The sequence below is a fragment of the Hypomesus transpacificus genome, unplaced genomic scaffold, assembly GCF_021917145.1.
Source record: "Hypomesus transpacificus isolate Combined female unplaced genomic scaffold, fHypTra1 scaffold_91, whole genome shotgun sequence".
Classification (NCBI taxonomy): Eukaryota; Metazoa; Chordata; class Actinopteri; order Osmeriformes; family Osmeridae; genus Hypomesus; species Hypomesus transpacificus.
This window is the reverse complement of record NW_025814042.1, coordinates 573,430-595,749: the sequence shown is the minus strand read 5'-3', so window position 1 is coordinate 595,749 and position 22,320 is coordinate 573,430.

Genomic DNA, 22,320 nt, shown 5'->3' with positions numbered 1-22,320 from the left:
AACTAAATGAACTTAAAGTTAAAGTAGCTAATTCCAAAACAATGTAAAATAATATTAAAAGTGTATACGATGCAATTTATCACTAAACCTTGCTAAGGCACACCATTTCTACACACTTAAAGACTTTACAGTGTTGTTGAATTGATCAAACACAAAAAAAAAATCTGTTGAGTGGCTGGTTGGTTTTGTGGTATGACACCTTGGCTTCACAAGGAGTCACCCTCTATTAGGGCCCCCTGTCTCATATCACCAAGATGTCATTAGAAAATACACCAGAGTTAGGTCTGTCAGTGCCACCACACAGGCCCACTTGATCAGAAAACGTGAAATGGAGGGATGGGGGCGTACTATCCATATGATGACAAGTGCTGGTTGGTCTGTCAGTGTCGCACAGGCCCACTTGATCAGACAAAGTGGAGGGTTGGAGGCGTACTATCTGTATGATGACAAGTGCTGGTTGGTTTGTCAGTGCCGCACAGGCCCACTTGATCAGAAAATGTGAAATGGAGGGATGGAGGAGTACTATCCAGATGATGACAAGTGCTGGTTGGTTGCCATTTGGTGGTGAGTTGCTTTGTTGGTCCTTTTGTCATGGAGTGAAAAAATTGCTGCTGTGCTGTGATCTTGCGTTGATTTGGAAGGCTGTTGATTGGCTGGTCGGATTGAAACGTAACACAAATAACATGATCTATAAAAAAGTGAACACTAACAGATTGTAAAAAAGTTTTTGTGTGTGTGTGTGTGTGTGGGGGGGGGGGGGGTTAGTGAGGGGGATAAAACCTTAACGCTACCAACATAAAGAAGTCAAGTTAAATGTATTTATGAAGCACATTTAAAAACACTTTGTTGACCAAAGTGCTGTACAGTAAAAACTAGACATATTTATAGGACATGACTAACATCTAAAAACGAATCCTACCTAATTTGCAGACTTGAATGTTTAAGAAAAAAGATAGGTCTTAAGGTGGGAAAAATACAATCAGACACGCTGGTTTGTTGCCTTTTGATGCTCCGTTTTTGGGTTGGTCCTTTGTCATGGCTTTGTAGATTGCTAGTTATAGCGTGACATCTTGGCTTAACAAGGAGTCACCCTATATTAGGGCCCTCTGTCTCATATCACCAAGATGTCATTAGAAAATTCACCAGAGTTGAGTGGCTGGTCGGCTGTTGTGGCGTGACGTCTTCTTGTCGTGTTGATGGGATCCTGTGTTGGAAGACTTTGGAGCCGCTGACTGTGTTTGGAGAGTCATGTTTTTTCTTTGCCCTAGATGTTAGAAGTTAGAATAAAATATACAGGATTATGATAGCTGTAGTTAGTTTGCAATAATCCTGTTTGGAGAAAGACTGGATATGTAAACATGATCCAACAGTGTGTTCTTCTCAGTGGTAGCTTCTCTGACCAGTTGTGTATATCCTCTTGACTGAAGAAGGTTGGATATTGGCTTTTTTCCACTGGACAGTAAATCTTCGTTGAAATCTCCACAAAGTACGATAGGCTGGCAATCCATAACGTCTAAAGATTCCAAGAGGCTTTGCAGGTTTGAAAGGAAGTGGCCAATATTGTAATCCGATGGTCTGTACACAACAGCAATCAAAGCTTTGACAGGGGACTCCAGTTTGACAACCAAAAACTCCAAGTCAGTCACATTTTGAAGATACTGCTTTTCACAGGCATGGTAATGTTTTCTGACATACATAGCGACACCACCTCCCCTTTTACTCTCAATGTGAGGATGGTTGATGTAAGAGAGGTGTCTGTTGCGTTTGAACATGTTGTAGCCCTCCAGCTGTAGACTTTCAGCAACAAAAGATCCTGATAGATGAGTTTCAGTAAAACATAAAACATCTCTAAGTGTTAACTGATGATGAGACATGATATCTTCAATGTCAGCTGGTAATCCTTCCGTGTTGTGGTGGATTATTGTCAATGTTTGCGCTTCATTTGTGGTCTGTTCATACTTGATAAGTGGCATAGTGCTGTCCAACGATGCTCTTGTCATTGAGTCCAGTGATGCTGTGATTGCAAGATCACAAAATATCTTCTCATCAAAGTCCGTAATTTTCAGTCCTTGCAGTGAAGTTGTTCTACTCAGAGCCACGTAGGCCATTCCGGGTTGGAAGATTGTGTTGTCATTCCTTGGACTTTGTGAATTGTACATGCAAAAGCCAACCTGACGGGAAACTGCCTGCGAACCATTCCTTTTTGTTTCAGGTTTTCCTTTACCCTCTCTATGTACACCAACAAGTTTCCAGCTTCACCTGATGAATTACATTATATTTATTCATTTAGCAGACACTTTTATCCAAAGCGACTTCCAAGAGAGAGCTTTACAAAGTGCATAGGTCACTGATAATAAAAAACAAGATAGCCCCAAAGCATTGCGGGTAGCCAAAACAAGAAGCACACATTGTGAACAACCAAAAAATAAGTGCCAAAGGGAAGAGCCATAAGAGCATGTAGTTAAGCAAGTTACAATTAAACAACATGCATCTCTAAGTGCAAGTGTACCTGTTAAAAAGCAGGCAACAGTAAAAATAAAAATAAGATGAACTAAAATAGAATATTTCGCAGCGAACACAACAGTTTAAATCAGTTACCACTAACCAACAAGAGCAACAAGTTTCTAAGCAAGAGTCATTGTGATCCTTGAGGAAACTAGCATTGGGTTCAGCAAACCATTCCTAAGTACCGTTGTACTCCTGGAACAAGTGCGTCTTGAGCCTTCTCTTGAAGGTGGAGAGACAGTCTGTGTCTGATGGAGGTGGGGAGTTGATTCCACCACTGGGGGGCCATGGAGGAGAAGAGCTTGTGTTGGGACCGGGCGATCTTGAGCGGTGGGACCACCAGGCGGTTGTCCCGATACCTTTGTCCTGCATTTGGATTGTCCAGCACAAGTCCCAGCGAGTTAATGGCTGTAGCACCATTCTCTGTCTGGGTGACTATTCTTGCAATCTTTCCAAATGTCCCGTTAACAAGCCAGTCTTCCACATCTATGTTTCAGGGGATCATGATACGGGCACCTTCAGCTGCTTGTAGCATGTCAAGCAGATTGTCCTTTTGTCCTTTAAAAGGATGGTGTTGCTTCTTCATCACTCCAGTTTTAGGGTCTCTTCTATAGTCCTCTGCATCTATGTTGATGATGTTGGAATGGAGAACAGACACAGTTGCAGCATTATGTCTATTAACTTCTTTGTAGGTGAAAAAGATGTGTAGCACGTCGTTAGGGCAGCGGGCGGGGTCAGTCACAGCCTGATGAAGCAGAGCTTTGTCATCATTGCTCAAGGTGTCTTTCTTCTCCTTCACTCTGATTCTATTCAAAAGCTCAGCGAATGCAACATCATCTCTCTGACGCACAATGTCTGTGAGTGTGATCATTTGAAAAGTAGTCTTTCAAGAAGTCATCTGTATCTTCTTCAAACACGCAGAGCGGTTTACTTCTTCCCAGTGGGGGGAGCTGATAAAAGTCTCCTACTACCAATACCGACATGACACCAAATGGCTTGTTACTGCCTTTGATTTGATTTTAATCTCCAGTTGACGTAGGCAAACAAGGGCTTTGAAATCATTGACACCTCGTCAAAATGATGATCTCAGCGTTTGACAGCTGGGCCCTCACTTCATCTATGAGATTTCCAAGTCCTTGGTAAGGTGGCTTTAAGTATCGTGGCAACTTTAGGACATAATGCAGTGTTGCCTGAAATGTTGAAAGCAGCGGTTCCTGTAAATGCAGTCAGTAAAACGGTTGGCATGGATATGTCGGTTTCCTCGCATAGTCTAGGCAGTTTACTGAGTATTTTTGTTGCCTCAGCATAAACACACTTGAGGAGGTGAGATTTTCCTGTGCCTGCGCCACCAGTGACAAAGTAAAATAAAGGGTCAGGATTTAGGCTACGCACACGGTCAACGCACCACTCACGAACCAAGTAGAATGTGCCAGCTTGGTTAAGGTTTCGATACATTTTGCGAATAAAATCTGGGCACATTTGTGGGGCCTTTACAGTAAATTTTTTACAGGGAGTCGGGCAGCGGGTAGAGCATCGGGCTAGTAATCTGAAGGTTGCCAGTTCGATTCCCGGCCAGTACACATGACGTTGTGTCCTTGGGCAAGGCACTTCACCCTACTTGCCCCAGGGAGAATGTCCCTGTACTTACTGTAAGTCGCTCTGAATAAGAGCGTTTGCTAAATGACTAAATGTAAATGTAAATGCAATCCCCCCAGTTTGCTTCTCACGTGTTAACTCCGGAACCTCATCTTGTTCATTCTCGTGAAGTGGTTCTGCTTGTTTTCGTTCTTCTATACATTCCAACTTCTCCAACTCAGCTTCTGGGGTGTTCCAAGCATCTTCCACAGGGCCGTTCTGCACATAATCATTTAAGACTTGTTCCACTATCTTACTGTGTTGTTCAAACTTCTGTTGGTTCATTTGAACAATTGCAGTCACTGCGCATATCTTATGTGTTCCTGGTAATCTCACAAGGGCATGTTTGTAAAACTCCTGGGGCCTCATGTATTAAGGATTGCGCAGCTTTCATACCAGAAGATGGCGTACCGCCAAAACTCGAAAAGTACCTACACACAGAAATATTCACATGTATAAAACCGGTCGTACGGCAGGTCCTGCGCACCTTTCCTTTATAAATCACAATCAACGTGAGATTGACCGCACATGAATGAGCCACTGAACCCGCCTTGCCTCCTTCCATAAATGAATATGCAGATGGACTGTAAATGCACTCCTGAGGTCATGTCTTTGTCGAAAGGCAAGCACACCCCAATTATTATTATTATTATAGGGCCATAAATGCTGTGGGTTCAGTGAACTGGACCATGGCAAAAAAATTAAGAAGAAATGGTACAATGTAAAACTTTAAATGAAGAAACAAGTGGTGGCGCATCGTAACAGTATGGCAGCTATAGGGTTAGCGTGACATGCATTTCCTGAGTGATTTTGTCGTACGTTTGACAACCTCAAGTTTAACAGAAGTTATTAAGTGGTGGCGGATTAAACAGAAGGCTATATAGCATTTCCCGTTTTGGCATTTTGATGTGATCATCCACATTAATGATTAAACTGTTTTTGTGTTTTTTGAATATTGAACGTCAGAAACGTAGTAGTGAAAACTTTATTCTGTAATATTTGGTGAGTTTCGGCACTTTTTTTCGGCACGAATTTGCCACGTTACAGAGCCAGACAAGACTTTACGGACAGTGCGCACATTCTCACGTCTGCTCAAAGGTTTCCGTGACGGCCCGCACATTCTCACGTAAAGTAAATGTTTATACATCACAAAGTGTTTGAAAACCAGAGTACGAAAGCTTTTTGTGCGTACGCAACGTTTATACATGAGGCCCCTGGTGTGTGGGGAACATTTCCGTTTTCAGCGATGACTCTGACCAATGGGGGAGGTAGAGTTTGAGCAATCTTCCTTAGAAGTTCTCAGGGTCCTTCTTTTCTGAAAAGCGAGTATATCTAATGATTACAGGCTTCCCTCTGGTACGTTTCTGGATCATTCCCATGTTGTTTAATAGACTGACACGCTTGCCGTCTTCTGTTTCCTTGCCATAGACGATCCTGTAATGTGATGCAAATTCTGCTAGACACGTTTTCAAACTCTGTTGTTTCAGGCCTGGCTCTGTATTTGTCGGGTATACTCGTCATTCACACATTCTCACTTTCTTCTGGTTTCTTCTGCTAAGCAGGAGACTCATTCTCAGTGCGTTGTCACTTGTTTGTAGAAATAAAACCTCGCGTGAGCAAGACTTCATTTTCAGGCTGCACGTGTGGGCCACAGACTCCTGGGCGCTGACCTCTGTGTTTTAAATAAGCCTGAAGAACACCTTTCATTTCATCTCGTTCTGTCTGATTTTCTGGGCTCATGTATTTGACTATCCTTTTGAGATAGTCACTCATCTCACGCTCTGGCTTGAATATGTAGAAGAGCATGTACTTGATCCAACCATATTCATCAAGGATGTACTGGATGTCCATGTTTGCGTTCCACGCCATAAGCAAATTTGGATTGTAGTTGTTCACCCAGCAGTCCTTGACATCACGCTTCATTAAAATGACGCTTGCGGAGGTCAACGACTCAACATACATGTCGTACTCATCAAATGTCATATTACACTGCGCCAATAGCTGTGACATGTCTTCAACCTGTGCTTTTGGGTCGTTTAGCAAGTCCCAGACCGGTTTCAGTTTGTTCTTGGCTGCTTGTGGTGCCATTGCATGTTATTGGGGTGGTCCTTCCTCTTCTTGTGGCATAGGGTAAGTTACGCGTGTTTTTTTTTAAAGGTGGTTTTGGAAATCCAAATCGGCATACTTTGTTACCTTTCCTGCATGAGTTGGAATGACTTCTGCTGAGCATTTGAACGTTGGTGACATATCTGAAGGGTTGTTGGTCTTCATCAGGCAGCTGGCATGAAATGTAGCGATCCACAAAGTCACATACCTCGTCATCCCGGTCTTCTCCGACGATAGGAGCTCCTGCTACCCAACAGAGACAATGTATATGGGGGCTTCCTCTCGCCTGAAATTCTACCCAGTAAAAGTAATCGATAACTTCACCGATTGGCTGCACAGGACCCAACAGCAACTGTCTCATCAGAGCATCAACCTTCTTGTCAAACATGCGCATGGTGGTTATAGGGTTACTTCTGAGAATGTCACATTTCTCAGCCCTGACTGAGATGAGGTCTGATGTAATGCCTTTTCTACTTTATGCTGGTGTCGTTCTCACTAGACCCCTGTTCCTGTCCCTTCAGCATGAGTGGAAACTATGAAGATCACTGCTGAGTGCACACTTTTTACTCAGTGGGTGGAAGTGACTCTCAGAAGCTATAGACCAATTATCACCCTACGTCACACAACTGTCAAGCAGGCTCAACTGCGCATGTCGGTTGCAAAAGACAAACTTCTCCTCGGTCTATTACACTTGGAGTGTCGATCAGGTCATCATATATCTCTGGCCACTGGATTGCAGGGCTTGATATTAACTTTTTGAGGCTCTTGGCCTTTGGACAAATACATTTACGTTTCACTTGTCTATGCACTAAAGTCACTTGACCCCGATATCCTTAAATAGCCTGACCAAGTGATCGGGCAAAACTAGCCTGGTTAACGAAGGTCGCTTTCTCAGTCAAATGACGAATGAAACAGGCTTGGTTAAAGAAATCCGAGAGGATGGCTATCTTCATCAGGCTTGTATCTACATTAGGCAGTCCTCCCTGACGTTTCTGGTGTATAATGGAGTGAAATACAACATTGTGCACACTGCCAGTGAGCGAGTCTGACTGAGGCTAAAGGCCCCGTCACACCATAACGTTCTGGTCGACGTTCTATGACGTTAGAGGAAACGTTGCTAATCGTCCGTGGTCGCTGGTATAGTGCTGGTATAGCGCCAGAAGAGCGTTGTGTGGACGCTGGTGACGCTGGTAGACGTCGGTAAACGTTGTTGATCGTCGGAGAACGCTGGTCCAAAAAACGTTTTGAACATGCACAAAAGTTCTCATGGAGACCAGCGTTTTTTAAACGCGCAATGTTAAACGCTGGACACGCTGAAGAACGTTTGTGGAACGTTTGACTAACGTTGCATGCGTTTGGCTATCGTTTGTCAGTCGTTACCCTAGCGTACTTGGTTGTTATTCATCGTTTGCTTCGTTTTCATCGTTTGTTTTCGTCACACGTCGTCGCGACCCAGTGACACGTTATCACAGTCATCACACGCTAATAGTTTTACTAATAGGGGTGTCTTACTTGGTCGCTGTTACACGCTCCTCATAAGTCAGTCCCACGTTAGTCATGCGTTATAGTCACACGTTAGTCATACGCCAGATGTGTCCACCTCGCCCTAGAACGCTCGAAATTGAACGATTAGAACTTTCAGAGAATGTTTACCAGAACATTATGGTGTGACGGGGGCCTTAACGTCAAAACAGTGTAAAGGGGACGCAGTCTCACTCAGATTGCCAGTTTAAACAAATCAGAAAAATAATCGGACCAGCTGGCTAAAAGCAGAATTCCCATATCTCTTGAAAGCTGCCCTGCTCGACTTTTTAGATGTAGTATTGACTGTAAAACTGTAAAATTATGAACTTTGTCACATGACTCATGATCATGAAGACATGGTTGCCGCTCGAATATGCGGTCTGTATCGGGCGACATTCTCACTCAAATTTCAAGACTTTCGTGACCCAAATAAAAATTCTGATGCGACAGATCAATGGGTAATCACTTTCTCTCTTAAAGGCTGTCCTCCTCTACCTTTTTGGTCTTTTTAAATCTAACTATTTGTATTATCCTGTGGTCCGTTTGCCATTTAATCTGCTATCCTTTCCCGGCTTTCTGCAACCACATTGCGCCGAATCCCGAATGTTTACAAACAAATAATTGGTCTATAGTGCGCCATGTTATAATCCATACCACAGCAGGTAACAGAGTGAGCTCATGGGATCACTGTCAAAATCTAGGTGCATGGTCAGTCAGAAACAGAGCTCTGGCTGCAAATTTCACTACCAATACAGGATATTTGACAGATACTATATCAGAATCAGAATGGGATTTATTCGCCATGAAAGTTTGCACAAACACGGAATTTGCTTTGGCAGGAAGGTGCATACAGTAAACATATAGGAATCTTAAATTTAAATATGTGGTCTAATTATACTAAGGATACATAAACTAGCAATACTAAGTGGAATACAATTAAAATAAAATATACAATAAGTAAAATATAAGTTGCCAATTTACAATATAAAAGACAATATAAAATACAAATATTACAGGAATTGAGTGTAGTGCAAAATGTAAAGTTTTTTAAAGACATTCAGTCAGTGTGAGCTTTGGCCTTGTTGAGGAGGCCAACAGCGGAAGGGAAGAAACTGTTTGTATGGCGTGAGGTTTTGGACCTGATGGACCGCAGCCTTCTGCCAGAGGGGAGTGACTGAAACAGGGAATGTCCAGGGTGGGAGGAGTCAGCCACAATCTTCTTCGCCCGTCTCAGGGTCCTCGAGGTGTGCAGGTCCTCGAGGGAAGGCAGATTGCAGCCAATCACCTTCTCTGCAGTGCGGATGATATGCTGCAGCCTGCTCTTGTCCTTGGCAGTGGCAGCAGCGTACCAGGTGGTGATGGAGGAGGTGAGGATGGACTCAATGATGGCTGTGTAGAAGTGCACCATCATTGTCTTTGGCAGGTTGAATTTCTTCAGCTGCCGCAGGAAGTACATCCTCTGTTGTGCTTTCTTGGTGAGGGAGCTAATGTTCAGTTCCCACTTGAGGTCCTGGGAGAGGATAGTGCCCAGGAAGCGGAAGGACTCCACAGTGTTGACTGGGGAGTCACACAGGGTGATGGGGGTGAGTGGGGCTGTGTTCTTCCTGAAGTTCACAACCATCTCCACTGTCTTGAGAGCATTGAGTTCTAGGTTGTTCTGGCTGCACCAGGTCACCAGGTTGTCTGCTTCCCACCTATAATCAGACTCGTCTCCACCAGAGATGAGCCCAATGAGGGTGGTGTCGTCTGCAAACTTCAGGAGTTTCACGGACGGATGACTGGAGGTGCAGCTGTTGGTGTACAGGGAGAAGAGTAAAAACGACAGTAGAACTCGTTCAGGTCGTTGGCCAGACAAGAGTCGTTAGTGGAGTGGGGGGCTCTGGGCTTGAAGTTGGTGATCTGCCTGAGCCCACTCCAGACAGAAGCAGAGTCGTTAGCAGAGAACTGGCGCTTCAGCCTCTCTGAGTACAGTCGTTTAGCCTCTCTCACCGCCTTGCTAAACCTGTTCTTCGACTCCTTGAAACTGTCCCTGTCCCCACTCCTAAACGCGGCCTCTTTGTCCAGCCTCAGCCTTCTGAGTTTAGCTGTAAACCAGGGTTTGTCGTTGTTGTAGCTCACCCTGGTGCGTGTTGGTATACAGCAGTCCTCACAGAAGCTGATGTATGATGTCACAGCCTCTGTGAGCTCATCCAGACTATTGGAGGCAGTCATGAACATGTCCCAGTCAGTACAGTCCAAGCACGCCCGCAGTTCCTCCATAGCCTCACTGGTCCACTGTTTCGATGTCCTCACAGCAGGCTTGCAGCGCTTAAGCTTCTGCCTGTATGCAGGAATCAGGTGAACCATGGCGTGGTCTGAGTGACCCAGTGCTGCTCGGGGAACCGCATGGTATGCTTTACTGATTGTAGAGTAGCAGTGATCCAAAGTGTTCCCTTCTCTGGTAGGGCATTTGATGAGTTGTCTGTATTTGGGGAGTTCTTGAATGAGATTGCCTTTGCTAAAGTCGCCTAGCACAATAACCAAGGAATCCAGATTTTCATGCTCCACGCACAATATCTGGTTAGCGAGCACACGTTGAGCCTCGTTGGCGCTAGGCTGAGGGGGCATGTAGACGCCGACCAGTATGAATGAAGCAAACTCACGTGGCGAGTAAAAAGGTTTACAGTTAATAAAAAATGATTCCAGATCAGGAGTACAGTGCTGCCGGATCACTGTCACATTTTCACACCAGCCATTGTTAATGTAAAAACAAATACCACCACCTTTCGTTTTGCCAGAGAGCACAGGGTCACGATCCGCTCTCAGCAGTTTGAAACCCGCTAGCTGTAGCGCAGAGTCTGGGATCAGTTCACTCAGCCATGTCTCCGTAAAGCACAAAACGGAAGATGAATGAAAGTCTCTGTTTTTCCACACCAGTAGCTGAAGTTCATCCAGTTTGTTGCTCAGTGAACGCACGTTGGAGAGAAATATCCCCGGTAACCCTGTGCGTGCCCCACGCCGACGGAGTCGCACCAGTGTACCGGCTCATTTGCCTCTTCTACGGCGCTTCACTGCTAGGACAAAGCCGAGGTATTTGACTATAATTGTAATTAGTATATTTTATATTTTTTTTATATTTTATATATGTATAATATTGTAATTAGTTGATTTTTGTTGGGAATAGTTTAGAGCAGCGTGGATTAGAGTACCGTCAAGAAATGCTTTATAATTATGATCATGTGATAGAATGGACATTCTCACTCGCTGGTCCAGGGAGGGAAGGAGAGAGGTAGGGACATACAATGTAGGGATTGACAAGTTAACCTTTAAAAGCCCACAAATGCTTTACATTTATAATTTATGAGATGGAAACCCACAACTGTGTGAATTCCCCACACCAGTAGATTTCTTGATCTTTTGCCTAGAGAAAAATTTGAACATATAGTGTAGCAAATGTGCATAGACTGAGGCTGCTTCAGGGCCTATAGGTGTGTGTTAGGGAAAGGTTATTTATGAAGCCTGAAAGTTAAATAAAGCCGGGATTTTAGTCCTCTGTTTAACAGTAGGACTCTGCTAAGTCCATATTGACTGTGGATATTGGGGCCTCTGCCAAATGCACACAGCCAGTCCTTTACAGGGCTTGACATGTGAGAAAACACTAGCTACTTATGGTCGAAACTAGTTATTGGATCCACTGACTGACAGTGTGCTTCAGTTTGGAATAGCTGAGTAGACAGTGATCCGTTTCACCTCTAATGAATGTTAATTTCCATGATTTGTTATCGCAGCCAACTTTTTAAATAACAATAATTGTGAAATTTGAACAAATCATGAGGGAAATTAAGAACAAAACAGAGGAGCAGTCACTCAGGAGTGTACAAAGCTTTGATGGAGGCCTGTTTAAATATCACCTCTGTTTGGGCATGTGAACTTTCCCCCCATGGCTGCCATGGGTCATACAAGATGAATAATGCATGGTTAACCACCTGATTGAAAGAGTGATTAGAGGTGCCTCTTTCCGTAATGACAGCATCCAACGTATCCGCCTGACATTTATAAACAGGAAGAGAGGAAAGAGAAGGGGGCGCACAAATGTGGAGAAGGAAGGAGAAAGATAAATGGAGTGGCAAATCCAAAGTGCTAGCTTACTTTGTTCAACCTCCTTTTATGATGAAATGTGACAAGATGGCCCCCTCTTAATTTGTATTTCATAATGAAGAAAACACAACAACAGGTAGTCTGGCACCAATTCAGCTCCTGAAATATCACTCTGCATAAAATTTGGACTCATCGTGTACATATGGACACACAGAAATGGGCAGTATTTTAATTACTTGTATTTGAAATACACATTTCAGGACTTTTGAGTATTTTGTAATTTGTATTTGATAGGGCCGATAAAAAATTGGATGTAATTTTGTATTTAAAATACTCAAAATACTTTCTCGACAGTCGAAAAACTGAATCGAATTCAGTCCTCAGATCAAAGCTGAGTTAGAGCCCCTTTGTTTTCTGGAAGACACCAGAAAAGACCTGCTTTCTTCAGGGTTGCCAACTTCCTCAACCCCAAATGAGGGACACTTTCTTCCAGTGCGCACACGCCAACAACTGACCAACAATAACAGAGATCGCAAGCTTTCATTAGCCATACCATAAACCTACTAATTTCAGTGTCATTTTGGCACACCACTACTGTTCTCGCTTGGAAGTATTGTTCATAGTAATAGTCAAGACAATTATTACAAGTTTCTAATTTTGACACACAATAACACTCACCTCACCAGTGTGGCCAGTTAACACACTCTTCACCAACAAGCAACAACCGTGTCCCATAGCAACTTTTGCGTGAGTTTTTGCGCGGCCAATAATAGTAGCCTATTATTGGCCGGCGAGGCTGTGATTCGAATACGGGACTGGAGCTGTCCCTTACAGGACAAATCAAAATTACCCATAATTCGGGATGTCCCGGACAATTCGGGACGGTTGTCTGTCAAGGTAAATATTTTATCTGAATCTGACAGATGTCAACTAGCTTGTACAATTTATGTCTGGGTCTGGCTACGTAGCCTATTATATATACACGGTGAAGGTTTTAATATCAAGCTAGCGATGCTAACATGCTTATGACGCTAGTCTGCTGTCTAGGCTAGTGCATAGCCAGTGTTTAACAAGTTAACTTATCATGTGAATGTCATAATGCCATATCAATTAATGGCAGATAATATAGTTCACAGTTAGCCAGGCTATGACAGTAGATGTCCATTTGTATAAAAAACAACAACAACAAAAAAACGTAAAATATCCAATTTATTTTATTTAAAAGGCATATTATGAAAGCATTCCTAGTTGTATTATTTCATACATTCTACAGTTGGCCAGGTGGAAAACATGTCTCAGCAACATGATGTTCAAGGACCATCAACAAGCACAGATGGAACCAGGCCTGTGTCTGCAATCTTGGATGGGAAGTTCTTCAGTATTGTCTCTCAAACACCAGATGGGAAGGTCCAGGCGGAATGTAAACTGCACCAAAAAAAAAGCAGTAATATCTGGAACTCTTTTAGCTATATCAAATTTCAAAACTCACCTGAAGAGACTTCACCCTGACAGTCTTGATGATTTAAAAAAGCACAAGTCAGAGTGTGAGCCTAATTATAGTGTCAAAAAGACAAACACCCCGTATAGGCAGACCCACCATTTTGAACACAATGTAACACAGGGTAAACTTAATTCTCTCATTACTTCGTACATAGTGAAGGGAATGCATCCTTTGTCTACAGTTGAACAAACTGAATTTGTTGAATTGATTCATGGATTAAACCCCAATCTGACAGTGATTTCCAGACATACACTGCGAAGGAAAATAGAAGCAGATTTCAATACCCCAAAAAATGATCTGAAAGGGAAACTGAAGACGGTGCAATATGTTTGCACCACTGCTGACATCTGGTCCACTAGAAAGACTAGCTTCATGGGCGTAACAGCTCACTGGATCAGGCCAGATTCAACTGAATGTGAATCAGTCGTTCTCGCATGCAGACATTTCCCAAGTCCACACAACTACAACCGCATTGCTGAGATATTGGAGGAAATCCACTCAGAATTTGGCATGTCAAATGAAAACATCATTACAACAGTGACTGACAATGGGTCAAATTTTGTAAAGGCGTTTAGGGAGTTCAACATATCTGTTGTTGCAGATGAAAACGAGAATGATGACAGAAGAGAATGGACTATCCTTTGTAACCATCAATGTTTCAAAAGAAGAAGTGTCTGAAGGTGCAATAATCCTACCACCTCATGTGATATGTGCCACTCATACACTGAGCTTAGTGTGTACAACTGATGCGAAGCAGGCGATGAAGGACTCTCCCCTCTGAACCACACAGCCATGGGAAAGTGCTCAGCTTTTTGGAATGCATCAAAAAGACCCAAGACGGCAGAGTTCCTGTCAGAAGTGACAAAAGAACAGTTGAAAACACCATGTCCAACACGTTGGAATTCTATGTATGACAGTTTGAATAAGCTGGCCTCTTTAAGAGACAAACTACCTGAAATGATGAAAAAACTTCAGCTCCCTCCATTCAAAGAAGTGGAGCTTGACTACCTGGCAGAGTACTGCAAAATCCTGAGACTTAATGCAGTAGTGTAATACATGTATTGTATTTTGTTACATTTTCTGGCACCAGTATTTTGTATTTTATTTTAATACATTTATTTGAGGGGTGTTTTGTATCAAAATACATTTTGATATATTTTTGCCCATCTCTGGACACACGTCAGCTAATGTGTTTACAGGCAGACGTAACATGTTTTGTCGTGTTTGCGTTGTAGAATTTTAGTGTCACAGCTTTCACATAATTAAATAGCATAAATATGTAAGTCATTTAACACTTTGTTTTATTGACCCGAATGTTTTGGATGTTTCTGTTTATTTTCAGAGCATTCACTCTCTTACAGTATTGTCCTGTGTGCTTCTGTGCGTAAGCAGATTGTAGCTGCCAACAGAGTTGGGCATAATTTAAGTTCATTTTAATAATTTGATTAATATAGGAAAGTATTATTTTGTAATGTGTTGTTGATTTGCATAAACATGGAGGTGTTTATTGAGGACCTATGTAGTGTTGCGAAGCGGAACCAATGATCTTGTGCTGCTGGGGATCGGGTGTTTATTGTTTGACACCTTTGTTTGATGAAGAGAGAAGCATGTGTTTGGTCCAGAGAGAAGCATTCTACCCTATTTTTAGTTAACGCGTCCAATGAGGTATGAAAGGTTCTTTATATTTAAACAACTTATAGCCTACAATATATATATTTTTGTTTGAGAAATCTGTTTAACGCCGATGCTAATGCTCTGTACTGTACTCATTTTATGTTTTCTGTATTTATCCATCTAGTTCTCACGACATATTTGACGGCAACAAGTGCTAAATAAATGTCTGTAGAACAAGAACGCCTTGTGTTCGTGAAGTTAACTGGAGGGTAGTTACACAGACCATTATTGCCATTTTACATGTTTGAAGAGAACGTTCATGGCCAACTTTAACTGAGTTACATTTACATGTGTTACAATTAAACAACATGAACCTCAAAACATGCAAGAGTGTACCTGTAGAAAAGTAAGTCACAATAATATATTTCACAGCGAGTACAAGAATTTAAATCAGTTACAACTAACTAACAAAGCTACAAGTCCCTCAATAACAGTCATTTGGCCCTATGTTCCACCCAGCGCAATTGACTTTGTCAATGACGCCAGTATCATTCCTAGTTTGCACTCGACGCAAAGTGGACTTTTCCCTCCACAGACGCACGTCGGTAAATCAGGGAATGACTTTGCGCTCCCGGGGGGCGGTTCAGCGAAAAAAGGAGGCGTGTTCCGGCGCAAACGTTCCCCAGTGCTATTTTTCAGTTTCAGAAAAACAATTCCGCCACTGACCAGGAAAAACATAGTCTAAAGTCAATGGCGCGTTATTCAGATGCTATTTTAAGGGCGCAAGCTTGGTCCGTGCGCACTGCTGGCGAGGCCAGGGTCTTCTTTCTGCGAAGCTACGTTACATTGTTTTGATTTATGGCGTGTTACATTTCTTCAATGATTATAAAAAGATTTTCATGAGAAATCTCTATGTATGCCTATGTGAACTTGATTTGTAACAATTCCTCCCACGCCTGTTTAACCAAACTAATTTGGGTGGGTTTCTTCTCCCATCTCCATCAGAATCAGAATTCGGTTTATTTGCCACGTAGCCTATGTTACACAAACACGGAATTTACTGTGGCAGGAAGGTGCAAACAATAAACATGTACGGGTCTTAAATTAAGTAAAAAAGTACAATAGTTATAATAATTTCTAAGAACTAAACAATTAAAAAAAATTACAATAAAAAAATATAACAATTTAAAAAATAAGAATTTGAATGAGCAGCATGAGCGGGCAATTTAGTGCAATGAGAAAACTGCTCTGCCTTTCCCATACAATGTCACTTCTTTATCTGTTACAGCCCTGACTAGAACGTCGGTCTCCTCGGCTGTGAACCGCTTCTGGTGTGTGCCTGGCAAATCCGTCGTTATAAAAGCAATCCGCCATGGAACAAGCGCTGCTCTTAAAGGGAATGTGAGATGACGCTCTGATTGGTTTATTGCACGTTACCTCCAAACCACACCCATTAGTAATGTAGCTACTTCGGACCAACCCATTTTAGATTTGCGCCAGGCGCAAAGTCATTTATCCCACTGGGAAAATAGCAACCGCGCCAGAGTCCCGTCCACAAAGTTACTTGTGCTTTGCGTTTTGATACTTCCGTTTCAGATCGTTAAAATAGGGCCCATTGTGTTCCTGGAGGAAACAAACATCAGGTCCAGCAAATCATTCCTAAGTACGGTTGTACTCCCGGAACAAGTGCGTCAAGCCTTTTCTTGAAGGTGAGGAGACAGTCAGTGTCTCTGATGGAAGTGGGGAGTTGATTTCACCATTGTGGGGCCAGACAGTAGAAGAGCTTGGGTTGGGAGCGGGCGCTCTTGAGAGGTGGGACCACCAGACGATTGTCAGAAGGAGACCGTAGGTGGCGGGTGGGGGTGTAAGGCTGGAGGAGAGACTTGATGTAGTCGGGTGCAGTCCTGTTCACCGCTCGGAAGGTCAGTACCAGGGTCTTGAATCTGATATGGGCCGTGATGGGAAGCCAGTGATGGGAGATGAGGAGCGGGGTAACATGGGAGCATCTGGGTAGATTGAAGACCAGTGTCACTGGTGCAAAGTAATAGCATTTAGGCACATACTTGACAACACACTCTAAAATTTAAAGTTAGAAAACGGTTAGATAAATGTTTTCTAATAATACGTATTCATGTTCTAGCCTCTCAGGGACCCTATCAATTGTTTGTATAGTCGAACACAGAACATTCTACCTTTGGGCCCCCCTTTTGTGAAGAGTGGACTGGTTTCTTATGATCTATTAGCTGTATGTTGCACACAACCCTCTCAAATGGTTAAATAGACTAGCAATCAAATTGTTCTGCATTGTACTATAACTATTGTTGACCGTTTTATCATAGCAAAAACAATTAAAAACAATTAAAAACATTGCATTAAAAACAATGTTATTACAAGAAGAATACAGAAATTAAAACACCTAAAGTTCTCAAAATTATCTTTTGAATGTAGTTGGAAATGGTTCTTTCGGATTTTATGTGTTTAAGTGTATTTAAAAAGGCATAGTTCTTATATGCCTATATATTATGTGCCTTTTTCAAAAACCTGTAGTATGTAGTGTAAGAGAATTTGTGACATGAAATCAGCACCATAGACAGCGCCCTACATTTGTTCAGAAAAAATGGTCCAACTCAGTCACAAATGTTTTAGATGTGTAAGGCTGGGTGTCAAACCTTCCCCCACCTCTCATATGCTAAAGTCTGGAGTTTCTGGACGGTCTCAACTTGATGGCTCTCACACCCCATTCAAGATGTGGTCTGATTGGTTGTTCTTGTGTATAAAGGGAATTGTAATGCATTATTCTTGGGATTCTTCATCTCCTGAGACCTTCTCCTCAGTTCTCCCTTGTCCTACTGTCCTACTCCTTGCTCACCTCTTGCTTTCTCTGATTTACAATGATCACGGTAGAGTGGGTAAGATTTAAAGCCTTCATTTTGTAACATGTTTGCCTTGTAATTGATTTCATTCATTTGCAATGTTATTAAATGCGTATTTCATTTAACCTTACTTTGACCATTCTTGCTCTGATTTAACCCATTGTCAAATACCTGGAATTCTATTGGTATTGGCATTATTTGGTTCATGCTAATACACTGTTCAGTTTCCCATCTTCCTTTAAACCATAGGGGAATTCGTTTTGGTTGCTTGGCCAATATTTAACCCCCTACAGATGTCTTTCCCCACCTTGCGTCATACTTTGGCTGTGCAGTCTACACTCTTAAAGAATAAATATTCCTATTTAGAAGCAAAAACTATTATTTGGCCTGAAAATGAACCATTTTATCTGGAGTTCTCTTCCCCTTTCCACCAAAGCAGTTCTGAGCTGGTACCTAATCTTGAACCAGTTATTGGCGTTTCGACAGCCAAAGAACTGGCGCTGAACCTCGAAAAATGTGTTCCAACGTAGCTTTGAAACATCTCTCTGAGAAAGAACCGCTTACGTCAGGGGAGGGGTTGCTGTTACCAACAAGACCAATGCTGAGACCAATGCTAATTTGTTTAACTGCAATGTGATCGATTACCATCATAATCAGTGCTAGGTGGGTAGCTACATGCTATGGCTAATGTTTATAGCTTATATTTGATGTTTTAAGAATCAACATAGACATGAATAAGTTATTACTGTTATTGGGTGTGCTTGTGTCAGCAAGGCTCACACTACAGTATGTTATCTCACATATATATTTATTAGGTGTGTTTGCCTTCGGCGAGAGCACAACCTTTGTTCTCTCACATATAGGAATGAGTATTGATAAGATTTTAACAATTCCGATTCCTTAAATTCCTGCTTATCGAATCGATTCGATTCCTTATCAATTCTCTTATTGATTCTCCCCTCCACAGCCAACTAGGTCTGTGCGTCCTGCACCCCCCCACACACACACTCATTCTAAACGAATCTCCAAACTGGCTTCGACTTTACCTACCACCTCTAGGCCTCTTCAGGCCTCTGTTTTCAAAACAAAATCTTGTCGGAGATAGAAACTTTCAGTTTCCTTGTGTTCAAGCTTCTATTACTCAACACCAGTAGGACTTACAGGGGTCCTAACAACAGGGGAAATAACTTCAGAGTGTCACCTTTCAAAAGAGACAATTTACATCCATGTACTCCAAATGGTTCAACAACAGCTTTATATGTACTTTGGGTAAGTTGTTTAGGCGTTTTCAGGCACATTTAACAGGACTATTAAAAAGCTAAACAATTAAAATGCTAAGTTTAATAATGGATTAAAAATCAATATACTCAGTTTAATAATTGGACACGTGAACGTTAGCTGACTCAGATCAATAAGATAAATACTAATGGGAGACGAATGCCAGAGAAAAAATGTATGCTTCAAATGACGGAACAGAAGATAACTTGATCAACTACACACAATAAAGGCAAATTGCTTCACACAGTAACAAGTGGTTGTGATCACTTTTGAGCAGTTTAGGTCTATCTTAGATAGTTACAGATAAAGCGCGAACGTTAGCTGCGCTGCTGCATGCATCGAACACATGACGTTCCAGTAACTTCATTCAATGCTGTGCATGGGCGTATCTAGCCCTAAAGTTTCATTAGCCCCCCCCCCCCAATTTTTTTTATAACAAAAAAACACTAGAGGACACTATTTATATATTTTGTATATGTATTCTGGGGGAACATGACCCCAGACTTCCCTAGTTTTGCAGGGTCACAGGAAAAATAATAGGTTTTATCTATCTTTTATCTATCTTAGCCCCCCCAAAAGTGGGAACCTAGATTTGCCCCTGTTGCTGTGTGTTCAAATGCTTCTTCATATTTGTAGTATTTCCTCCCTTCGACGAAATATACTTTTTACACGCCTTACAAGTGGCGTTGTTGTCATATTGTCGTGTGAAATACAACCAAACTGTAGAACGCTTCTTCCTAGGTGCCATGTTTGCAGCAGTCTGATTAAACTATAAAAGTTTGCGCATTCGCAACACCACACAGAATCTAACAGAATCGGTAAGGAATTCCAACGATTCCATCGATTCACTGGGAACCGGTTCTAAACAAGAACTGGTTCTTGATACCCATCCCTACTCACATATATATTATTATTATTTACAAGGATCCCTCAATATTTGGACTACATAGACAATGTCTGTGTCAAAAGGTTTGTGTTGGTAGCGATTGCGTCGCTTGTAATCGATTTAACGTTCTGTTTCTTAGTTTAGGCTTGAATTAAGTTTTTGTGGCTAAAAGTGAAGCTAACGGTGGCTAACTTGCTAGCCACTTACTTCACTAACGTCACGAACGCACGCGTGACTACCTGTAGTAACTTGTACATTTCTGGGAGATAGCTAGGCTAACCTAAAACGGCAAGACAGCTGCAGAAACACCACAGGCAAAGAGGCCAGGGTGACAACTATTTACTCATTTTACTTTGTGATATAAAACACAATTGTGAAATGTAATGTACAACATGATATATACGCTGATATTATTAAGCTAGTACATCTACTTTCGGAAACGGTAGTCTACTATTTCACTGAGGCGTTAGCACCGTGACATTAGCATCTGTTGCCCGGACAACACATACAACAGTGGTCTGTGATACAACTGGTTTCAAACGTTAAAATAAACATTCCCCACAAATACATTTTCCTTTTAGAATTTATTATGACATTACATTACAAGTAAATGATTAGTTGGTGAAATCATCATTACATGTGGTAGTAAACCAGTGTAGACAACTGCAACGCTGTACGCGAGACACACTGGTAAGAAAAATAACTCCATCGCTGTTAAGGAAGCCAAATGGCAACTGAACGTTGCAAATGAATGTTCTAACCCTCACTTAAATCAAAAGTATTTTAATAGGTGAAACTATCTGACTACTAACCTGAACTTCAATACCACAGCCTCTTATAGGAAAATTGTTAACGAGTACCCATTTTAAAGTACAGTAGCTAGTACATTCTGAGTGTTACAAACTGCCCTTCGATCTAGCTAGTCCCGTCTGCAGCACTAAAAAGATATGGACAGATGAGGGAAAATTGTGCCTCGTTTTCGCTCATTTAATCCGGTCAACCTCAATCCGTTTCCAATTTGATACCACCAATGTGTGGTATCAAATATACATAAAGATACATTTTTCAATTCCAGCGCATTCAAATAATCCCTTTAGTGAAGGTTGGGCTAGCAACAGTGATTGACCTTCAGTGACAGGTGGGGGGAGGAGCACAAAGGACACAATTATTAGTAGTATCTTGCTTTCAACTTTTTGAATTGGGGGTCAGATGGCTAAGCAGGCAGGGAATCGGGCTATTAATCAGAAGGTTGCCAGTTCAATTCCGGCCGTGCATTTCAACGGTAAAACCTTGTCTTGTCGTTTAAATAATAGTTTGTTTTTAACCAATATCAAAATGTAAAACCGCACGGAAACGGCAGCAAAGTATGGTGCAAAGTGTTTATTCAAATCTAACACAAAGGATTGATTCCAAAAAAACATGAGTAGACCGACTAACTGAAATTCTTCTCCGGACATTTGCTTATATATTTGTTCTCCATTATTTTTTATATTGTACCATTGGTACATTATATGTAGTCACAGATTCATATATGCATTTCACACTTGGTTGGTCCATTGTCACAGAATTTAAATAGCCTGGACTTTCCCTAACTTTCTCCCACCCAGTGCCCACGTGAGGCCTTGTGGCCCAGCTGCACAGGTTATACTGAGTTTAAGGACATACATTTGTCCCCTGATGTCTGGTGCTTGTAGTTCTTAATATCTGGGCTTTGTAGTCCTTCATGGGAGAGGCCTACACACACACTTCTCTCTGTTGCACTCAAACTATCTATTTGGTCTTCCATATTTGGCCTCTATGTCTTCTATGTTTTACATTACATTTACATTTAGACATTTAGCAGACGCTCTTATCCAGAGCGACTTACATTAAGTACAGGGGCATTCCCCCCGAGGCAAGTAGGGTGAAGTACCTTGCCCAAGGACACAACGTCATTTGGCACGGCCGGGAATAAAATCTGGCAACCTTCAGATTACTAGCCCGATTCCCTAACCGTTCAGCCATCTGACTCCCATGTTTTAGTGGTAATACTAATCAGTCAACAGCTTTGCATCTGGTTTTCAGTAATATAGCATATAAAAGTAAAAAGGTGATTAAGAGGTTCATCCTCAATCATATAATCCCTAACCATTTCTCCATCGTCATAATTACAGCAGTGTGATGTTTTTTCTACAACAGTCTGGTGAAGGTGATGTCGTTTTGTCTCAACCCCAGTGCCACCCTTGCGTTTCTTAGCCTAGTTTTCCATCGTTACTAGCTAGCTTTCAATATGTCAGTGTCACTATCATCTGTAAGCGAGACAAAGGGGGCAGGGCTAAGGG